At 41.2% G+C, this 8,919-nt stretch overlaps 1 protein-coding gene across 2 annotated transcripts in view; it reads left to right on the top strand.

Annotated features, from left to right (window-relative positions):
- The first annotated feature begins 734 nt into the window (after positions 1–734).
- Positions 735–8,919, top strand: part of LOC118409314 — a 41,075-nt gene continuing 32,890 nt past the window's right edge. The window contains exon 1 of one of the 2 annotated variants that reach the window (XM_035810255.1): positions 735–849. The gene's annotated coding sequence lies outside the window, so the exon portion shown is untranslated. Of the gene's footprint in view, positions 850–4,769; positions 5,620–8,919 lie in introns of those variants that run through there. The other variant, XM_035810254.1, reaches the window with a different exon arrangement.

The raw sequence follows: 8,919 nt of genomic DNA, 5'->3' as shown, positions 1-8,919 counted from the left end.
TTGCAGTCGTTCAGTCTGCGCGACGTGATTCTGCTGCTGAGTTGAAAAGCTAGGATCAGAGACATGACTTAAAGTACGGTAGAGACATGAGTCAGCGTACAAATATGAATACAGACATGAATTAACGTTAAAACGATTAGAGACATGGCTTAACGTACAAGTATGGTCAGAGATGATATATGCCTAACTTACATTTATGGTTAGAGACATGACTTAACGTACTTGTAAGTACAGTCAGAGTCATGGCTAAACGTACAGGTATGACCAGAGTCATAACTGAGCGTACAAGTCTGGTTAAAGTCGAGGCTTAACTGTGTATAGTCAGACGTACAACTTTGGGCGAGTGCAAGCACAAACGACAGTCGACACGTACTCAGTCGTCCAAAGAAAGAAGAATGAATTTATGTTCGAACGACCCTATTAGGATATAGGAGAAAGTACACAGAGCCTTCCAACTGCAAGAAACTTATATTATACCGGTGTTTTTTAATTAAGCTCATGACGCAAGTCGGCTTACAGATCTGACCTTTATCTTACAATGTCGTCGGCCCATGACCAGGTAGTCTCACCCACAGATCGTTCCATCAACAATACGGCGGTGTAACAGCGCCCCCAGGAGGCCGGCGTCATGCATGACCGGCACTAACATGTTGTTCAAACAAAGGTAACCTGCCATCAAGGGAACCACGTGACCCAGCGTGTCAGATACGTCCCAGATACAATCATCGGGATCTATATATCAAAAGAGTAAGGCCTGACACAGGTAAACACGTCGGAGCGCAGGCGACGAGGCAACGTTGTCGTGAGAAGAGCTGACTTCCTACTGTACCTACGATTCTACACATGTACGTGAGTACTTTTTTTCACAGTACCGAGATATCATACAAAGTGAATATGGCTCCCTACTTTTACGTTTGATCTCACAACTAGCGTGAAGATATGACTTTAACACAGTAACGAGACCAACGTTGACTTCGCAAATATTCCAACAGCACAGTCAATAGACTCAATACTGAATCCAGTTCTGCCACAGTCGCGGAGGTAGGCTTGTACATGTGTATCGGATTCTGTCTTCAGACGACATAAAAAGAAACTTAATACTTAATATCTATACAGGACTTATATGTTTCAGACATTGATACTTGTACGCAAGGTAACAGTTACTCAAGCAACTGGTTAGGGTAGGCAGACAGACGTCTCAGACAGTATCTTGAAGATTTTCGTCAGTGGCTGGACGAGAATTTGGAGCTACCAAGTTCTTAACCAAAAATGTGAAATTGATATGTCATTGATGTCAAGATAAATCTAAGATGGTTCAATTAATACGAAGTCAAGACAAGACGTATACCGTATACTCAGATATGTTATGTGTTGTATCGAAACAACGACGTCAAATCTTTTGGTGGATTCGACTTCTAAATGAGATCGATTAGGATGAAGAAATCCTCCTTATCCTGGCCACCTGGATCACAGCGGTAATTAACCACCACTACATTGACCCTGATCCCCGTGGAATGGTGATTTGGACATTCCCCAGGTATTTACCGATGTCTGAAGTCCTGTTTGGGCGCCCAGCTACGTTAGCTTGTTTGCATCGTTAGGTGTGGACTCCGAGCACATTCCGATGGGTGGTATACGGATCTGAGAACGGATGTATACACTTCTTTATAACGTTCAGTGCAAAATGTGCAAACAGAGTGCTAACTACCACTTCAACAGTATTAGTGTTATTGTTACCAACATTTGGAAAGAAAGAAAGGTAAGGCGCTCTCTACCTCGGTGCGAAAAGTATGTTTGTCGAAGACTTATTGATAATCCTCCAGGTGCGTTGGTTTGGCCAGGTACATTACATAATGCACTACTAATACTAATACCCTTCATTTGTTACAACATAGTTCGAGGTGAATACTGCTGCTCGCCAAGATTTTTCTTTGCACCAACGTTAGAGGCAGTCAGTTGTGTACTAAAAAGTGATGTTCAACCACATGTGCACAAACGGAAAACTGTTATAATCATAAATTAAGGTGTGTGCATGTGTCAAAACTCTACGCCGCAACTCCTATTTACTCCAGGCTGATATCTAACACGTTTTCTGAGTCACACATTATCTGTGCTGACGTATCTATGGCGATCCCGTGGCGTTTTGTACCTCCATCAAAACGTAGAAATGTAAAAAACAACAACATGAAAATGCAAATATTTGTTGAAATGCAGCCACTCATTGATCGAACCGCTAATTTCCATGCTATCATTGGTTGAACTGCTAATTATAAGGGACAGCCAGGATCGCTCTAATGAGCAAACAACAAACTATGAAAAATTTGACAACTTCGAAGATAAGACTTCGAATTCTTTATTAATATGAATGTCCTTAATCATCTTCGGCGTCAGCAGTACATCTTAGCAACTTAAAAGAATTCGGACAATATCTAGCTATACTGCATTTCTCAATGTAAAATATGAATTAAATTGTTAACAAAATGGAAATGTCTCTTCAGATAATTACAGTTGGGATGGGTGTGTTGGTTTCCCTTTATTCCCCCTTTTTTACATTAAGATTTTAGTGTATTGCTACAAGATCAACCTGTCCGTTTCTTGGGGTGACTTAACTTACGACGTGTTACTGTAACCCATAACCATATCCTCAGTAACCCCTATCACACAAGGGATCTGAAAACTGATAGTCCCCAAACCTCTACTCAAGCACCCACCCCTTTTGTGTAAGGACGGCCACGGTTAAATTCTCATGTATGACGCAGCCATACAGCTCAGTCAAAAGTCTCTCCCTCAGTCGGATCTTTCTTCGGAATCCTTTCAAGACATGGGTTGCTTGCCCCACCTATGGTTGTCACTGCTTTCATTGGTTGTGAAAGACGCTGTGGGAATGTCCAGTGAAACAAATAGACCCATGTTTCTCGGACTACGTCATGACGCGGTGGTTGACCTTTTAAACCACGGGTACCGTTCCACAGACCTTGAAGAGTAGCGATAAGCAGAGGACGGTGAGTCATGGTTACAGTGTATATGGTCACATGTCGTAGGTTGTCGTACGATTTTGATGTTGTATGATTTTCAAGAGAAACAACCAGCGACAAGGATCTAAGGCTGCCTTGTCTGTAGCACGACAGTTCAATTTTGTACAGAACATTCACGACAGAATGCCTTCAATTTGCTATCGTAAGACGATCGGACGACGAATATGACTATGTTCTTAGTAGGACCTGAAGTCAGACAGAAGCGACATGGGTTTCACAGCTTTCAAGTGGCCTTGGTTGCTGTACTATAAACAGTACTATAATCGTAATATTCAGTTAACTCGTAAACACGAAAGCACGTTGGTAAAAATGAGAAGGGCAGGAATATCCATTGTTGTATCCTGAGTTGTAGCCGTTACGTTAGTACATGTTTTGGGGTGGTTAGGCACTTCTGATGTTTATATTACACAAGCTTATACCATGAAGTGTGACGTTACAAGAGTCTACCACAGCGGCGTAATGTTTTATAACAAATATCGCACAAACCTCAGATTATAAATTGGTTGTGCAACATTAAAAACACGTTTTATAATAAACATTGTAGCACTTCTATCGACCCTGTTTGTCGAACACTCCTTTCAGTTGGTCCTGCAAAGCTGAACACTTACAAAGTCATTGAACTACAAAAAAGTCCCGCGCGCAAAGCGCCTTCAGACATAAGACCCAGTTTTCTTAAGGAAGTAGAGACTGTTTTCATTGTACACCGCGCAGGGTGTGTTTTATGTCACTTAAAATGTCCAAAACATTCTTGTTCTAAATACGGCAGCCACGCTTCGCGGTTCGACTACCTGCTTAGAAGGCTTTAATAGCTTCGCCGTAGAAAAGAAACATGTGTTAATATGTTGTTGCTTTGAGAGAAAACACATGTCCCTCCCACGCTTATGTAGTCATAGTGTTTGCTCAGGTTGGCTGAAATTCTCATTAGTTAACATCGGAAGTCGGTCGTATGCCATTGTTGCTAACTATTACAAAAGCCCGTGTATGCTTGACGAATAAAATCATTTGTTTGCTGCTCTGCATATGTCGCTGGTGGGTTCCACATATAGTCTTAGAGAAGGGACAGCTCCTTTTGTGTTGCCTAGCGAGTAGCAGTATAACTACAACATTTACTACAACCCTGCAACCGGTTGTTCTCTATAGCTACTACCCTGGTATCCAAGCTATTCTAGCTGTTGATCGCTCACCTGCGAGGTAGCCATCCTTGAACCGGAGCTACAATAGAATGGATTCCAGGCTAGGTCTCTACGGCATAACTTTGAAACACCAGTATCAGTTGAAAATGTTTCTTTTGACTACTGTTGTTTGGGGAAGGCAAGGGGATTGTAGGTTCTTTACTGTAAAGTGGATCGGCTATCTTGCAACGCACTATAAATGATCTGTCGAACGATCTATTATAAATGGATGTAATGCTAATTCTGTCAATGACTCCTCGCTTGTATAGTTGAAGATAAGAAAGTCGTTGACACTACTTTGCTGATTGGTTTTGCAAGGAAAATCCCAGAACTCGACAAGAGGATGTATTATGGCTGTTCACTTCTGTCTATGATGTACAAGAATATTTTTGTTATTCGCATAATCTGTAAATCACAGCATCGTTTTCACCTGATTCGATGGAGGGGGCACTCATTTCCCAAGGGCATGCAATTGAGATTGGGATTCGAACCCAGAACCTTTGGATTCTAAGTGAACAACCTTAAACAACTAAGCTACATTACCGCCTTTTAGTGACAATCGGTGATATCATTCATGTTTGTGTGTACATTCCTTCATATTGACTTTCCAAAGACTCGGAGGAACACATGGACATGCTTGAATATTATTCCTTCAAAGGATTGGTTTATATGGGTCAAGCGTCGGCCCGTAACTACCAACATTCTTCACGCCATGGAACCTTTAACATTCACAAGCGTGTCCGCCTGTAGCTTAGTGGTATTAACTGAACTGTTTCCTGTCAGCCAAGCAGGTCGTTGGACATCATTGTACCACCTGTATCAGTTGTCAGTCATCCAGTTTTAGGGGAGGAGTCTTGTAAGCCTGATACTCACAACTCTTTTGACGTGGTTGAGATAACTTCACAAAACTATTACAGATTAGTGGTACCAACTGAACTGTTTCTTGTCAGTCAAGCAGGTCGTTAGACATCTTTGTACCACCTGTAACAGCTGTCAGTCATGCAATGTTAGGGGAGGAGTCTTGTAAGTCAGATACGTACGTGGTTAAGACTTCCCAAAATTCCTACAGCTTAGTTGTACCAACTGAACTGTTGTCAGTCAAGCAGGTCGTTGGACATCTTTGCACTACCTGTATCAGCTGTCAATCACCGGCCCGACGTTAGGGGAGGAGTCTTGTAAGCGTGATACGTTTTGGATGTGGTTAAGACAACAGTCTTTCAAAGGTAATTAGGACGACAACTTGAGACAGGGATAGACCACGCTGTACAGAATTACTACTTCAGATTTGCGACTCGAGAGGCGTTAAGAGTCCTAAGACGTTTTCCCATGAAAGAACCTGGAGTTGCGCGACAGGTGATATGGTTCATGCCGTGTAACGGTACTACAGGAGCAGTGTACCGTGCCGGAGAGAGGTACGGTTCCTGGATTTTTGTCTTGCTTGTACGTCTTGGTTGAATTGACGCTATGTACATGTAAGGATGCAACTTTATATATGATGCAACGTTAGTCTAGAATTCTAGTGTAGAATTCTCGTCCTGTCTGGAATCATGGAAGAATTTTAGTCTAGAATTATCGTCCAGTCTCGAATTATGGACGAGAAGTAAGGTCCACTCTGTACTTGATGCAGGTATGATGATAGAGATTGTCTTACTTTGCAGTTACTGGGCTGCGTTAGAGACGAGTAAGTGCATAGCTCTTCAATGTGGTTCTGAAAGTAGAAATCCTTGGCCCTGTGTTCGCGGCCACCGCATGGTCACATTCAATGTAGGTTGTTTGTATTATTTTGATATCGCAGAATTTTCTAGCTGCAATTACAGAACCAGCCGGTTGAAAATGTTTGATAAATGAAATATGAAACAAATAATTAGGAAATGGTAATGATTGTAGAAAGTAGAGACTCTGGTCGGCCCCCTCATTAGACGGCGATTGCTGCTGAGCGACCGTACCGCGACCAAAACTTAACTTGTGTAACCCGTCATTTCATACTTGGAAGATGATAGTCAGGATGTAAGAATATGATTTCAACGACAACAAAACTGCACAAAACGTGAAAAAAAGAGGGGAAAAAAATCTCTGAGAGATCTGTACAAAAATAAGACCCCCCCCCCCAAAATCGTCGAGAGATGTGTACAAAATTTGGTGGCTCAGCGGTCGCAGCTGCTGATGGAAAGCTTTAAATATTGTACAGAACAGTTCCTGTCTATGGTCCAGCATGACACAAGCGAACAAGTCGATGCCTCGGCCAGGACATATCACAAATTGAATGTGGGTTGCTAAGTCCACAGACCTTTGTCGTGCATGCTAGGTGTGTTTTCTTTTCACATTCTTCTATTTTGCTCTGCCAGATCATGTTTCATTATCTATAATCCTTTCGAAAATAAAATCTCCTAACGAAATAAGCACCGGACACACCATACTATCAGCACAAAGAGCAGGTTAATACCCCTTTCAATAAGGTCATTCTTCTCGTTGGGTCTTATCACTTTAGTGAATGAAATGATACCTAAAAGACGTGTCAAGCCGATCAGGATAGTTTGTATAGTAATTTTATTGTGTGCATTAATTAGGCCACAGTCCCTTCGATACAGCTCAGTTAGTATGTTTGCCTTGTCTGCTGCTAAACCATTTATCACGAGACTTGCAAACATGACGAACATCTATTGAACAGACTTTAATTTTCTCCTGTCAAACGTTGTGTAGATCTAAACAGTACTTCAGGTGACCATAAAGGTTGTGATTGTGAGTGTGTCTGCGCTGTGGCTAGCCCGTGTCCACGGCTGGGTTGTATATTTGTAGAAGAAAAACGGGTGGCGACATTATCTGGATAGCAAATTTGTCAACCCGTATGACCTGTTACTCGTTGCCTGGTTTTAGCATTTGGACTGTTCTGCGTAGTGTAGACTTCAGAACCGTGTCAATAGTGGGTCTTGTACATACGGTCACGCTTGTGAAAAGAATACATTTAGAAGTAATGTATGCTGCTGGTAGAAAGGAAGGAAAGCCATAAATAAAACTGTTTAAGTCTTTACCTTAACACGTTTTATTGACGTTTTACAAAATGGTTCCGTGTGCAACGTTGCTACCTATGCTTCGGGCACAGCTAAAGAAGGTATATAACGTTAATTATATACAATACATCGAAGCTTTAAAATACGCTGCCACTTCTTTGACTGTTGTCTTGACTTTTTAAACGACTACATGTGGTTATCAATGCTTACTGGGTGGTGTGAGGAAGGTTTTGTCAAGTGTATTTCTATTGGGGGCCAAGTGTTGCAAAATTACTTACATATAAAGACAAGGATTTCCTCATATATAAGGCATCGATTAACACACTCATATGTCTTCAGCTTTACACACACATATATATCTGGTAGGACAAACACATATATGTTCGTCTGCACACATACACATAACACATCGAAGCACACGCTCTTATATGTTTCTCTATACACATACACATATACATGGTAGGACACACTCATATATCTTCAGCATTACACACACACATATATATGGTAGGACAAGCACATATATGTTCGTCTGCACACATACACATACACATCGAAGCACACGCTCTTATATGTTTCTCTATACTCATACACATATACATGGTAGGACACCAATATATATTTCAGCTTTAAAAGTACACACTCATTTGTTTCAGCTTCACACACACACTTGCGCACACAGACACACATATATATAGTATGTCACGTTCTTATATGTTTCGCTTTACACACACACACATAATTACGCACACAGACCCACTCACATATTTACATACATGATAACTCAGTCATAAATTTCTGAAAATTATTACTGTCACAAGCTATGGTCATGATTCTTTAAAGTAGAAAGCTCTTACTAGTCGTAAAGAATTGGCGTCGGCTTAGGTCCCCTGTTTTGTTTGAGAAATTGAAGGGTAGAACTCCAGAAATGTTTGACAAATCTTCATAACTATTTGTATTTTCATAGCTTAAGTGATGATGGATATAAGCTCACGCTACATATGCAAAGAATGATCTACTTTGCATAATTGTGTGACTTTAGAACATGAAGAGAGTGAGATTAACTTTAATTGGAAACTTTGCAAATAAAGACATCATCTGCAAAATTGGTGTGTGCTGCAAATCATATATACGTATATGTATCATATAATTATACGTTTGGGCTGCAAACACTCCAACCGTTTGTCTTTTGTCGTCACCAATGATCATAGAAAATATCGTCATGTTAGTCCAATGTTAAAGTATGCGGCAACGGTGTGGTGAGGACCAAGGTTAGCCTCTACCAGGCTTCGTAGATCGGTGGTCTAAATGTAGCAATTGGACAAATAGAGTATTACTACACTAGGGGAGTCAGCCGGCCAGAACAATCATTTCCTCCGTAGGTCGCAAGCTGTTCCCTAGCCGGCTGTACTTCTCTGGCCGGTTTACCTATATTTGTTCCATCCTATGGTTTTCCGGCCAGCGACCTATGGAGTCTGGTATAGACTAGACTGTGGTACCAAACTTGCATCAATGTTAAATATATCACATATATCTGTGCTACAAAACATAGACATATGTGCGTGGTGAAGCACATATATGTATGATTTGCAGGCAGATGTATGTGTAACTGCTGCAGCACATATGTCTGCCACAGGACACAGATATATATGCGCTTCAGCACACACATATGTCTGCGTGCAAAACAGATACATATGTGTAATT

Source organism: Branchiostoma floridae, chromosome 2, assembly GCF_000003815.2.
Source record: "Branchiostoma floridae strain S238N-H82 chromosome 2, Bfl_VNyyK, whole genome shotgun sequence".
Classification (NCBI taxonomy): domain Eukaryota; kingdom Metazoa; phylum Chordata; class Leptocardii; order Amphioxiformes; family Branchiostomatidae; genus Branchiostoma; species Branchiostoma floridae.
This window is presented reverse-complemented; position numbering and strand designations above follow the sequence as displayed.